The sequence below is a fragment of the Prionailurus bengalensis genome, chromosome A1, assembly GCF_016509475.1.
Source record: "Prionailurus bengalensis isolate Pbe53 chromosome A1, Fcat_Pben_1.1_paternal_pri, whole genome shotgun sequence".
Taxonomy (NCBI): domain Eukaryota; kingdom Metazoa; phylum Chordata; class Mammalia; order Carnivora; family Felidae; genus Prionailurus; species Prionailurus bengalensis.
In genome coordinates, this window is record NC_057343.1 from 25981707 (window position 1) to 25983016 (window position 1310).

General features: G+C 47.4%; 1 non-coding gene across 1 annotated transcript; it reads left to right on the forward strand.

Moving 5' to 3' along the window:
* Nucleotides 1-389: 389 nt before the first annotated feature.
* TRNAE-UUC lies at nucleotides 390-461 on the forward strand. The gene has a single exon. It is a non-coding gene; the product is annotated as a tRNA-Glu (tRNA).
* Nucleotides 462-1310: the final 849 nt, after the last annotated feature.

Sequence of the window (1310 nt, forward strand, 5' to 3'; positions counted from 1 at the left end):
CTCCAATCTGGCCTCCGCAGTGGCGGTACGACGACTCCACGCGGCAGTGGTTTCTTATTCCCGAGTCTAAACACCAGTCCTTCTGCACCCTGCGGGATTTCCTGTGCGGAACTAGGAACAATGACTCATCCAATCTGGGGTGTACTTGGGTGTAGACGTGCTGTCTAGAACCAGGAGACTGGATGAGATCACAAAGGACGCGAGAGTGGAAAGATTTCAGTTGTCTAACGCGAGGAGCGGAGTAGAGCGCGGGCTGGAAAGGGTTAAGGGGTTTCAGGCTCTCCGCAGGCGCAGAAACAGCTCTGACTCCGGAGGCCGGGTGTGTCGGGGCGGGCGGAAGCCACCGTGAACGACTCAATTTATCTAGATGTACAGCGACGCTCGTCGTCTCCCACATGGTCTAGCGGTTAGGATTCCTGGTTTTCACCCAGGCGGCCCGGGTTCGACTCCCGGTGTGGGAACGCCAAGACTTTTAGGAAAAAGAAAAATCGATTTAGGCCCTCCTAAACCAGGAGAAGGCTGATGTTTTTAGAAAATGCTATAACCCAGAAAGTTTGGGGCTGAAGGGAAATCAGGCTTCCCACCCCAAACCCGGTGCCGCTGGCGGGAAGGCAGTAGCGTGCCCACAGTGAGAAGTCAGCATTTGAACCCAGGTGAAGAAAATCGGTCCCTTGCTAAGATACGTGTTCCAGCTGGTACTTCTGATGTAATTGCTCCTTGTACTGTGGGTATGGAGCAAATGACCAAAAAAGTGCTCTTCTTTGAAAGCAAAAGAAAAGATGCATTTTGGGACATTATAAGGCTTTTAAGTTGCCTAAAACGATTCCATTAAGGACAGCAAGATTGCCAGAAAAGACACACTATTAAGGGCAGATGGAGTTTAGCATACAGCCTGTAGCCTTTGCGATTCGAAGAGTTCGCTAAATCAATTGTGTGGGGAGGGAGAGGGAAGGGAAAAGAAACTTAGTTTCCTATCGATATTGAGGAGTGAGGCGACGTCAAAACAAACAAACAAACAACAACAACAACAACAACAACAAACCCTCAAAAAACAAAAAACAAAAAACAAAAACAAAAAACCACTTACTTCTCATGCCCTAACATTTCTCTGGCACATTCTGTTTTAAAAACTTTTGGAACTCATGATATGCGAGCTAGAATTAGGAATCTTCGCGTTGGTGTGTCACAAGACAGCTTCCAACTGTTACCCAAAGAAGTGTTTCCTCTGCTTTAATCGTTTATCATGCTTATTTTTCCAAACATTTGCCATTCGGAAAATACTCAAGGCGTTCAGAAGCCACACCCCTTTC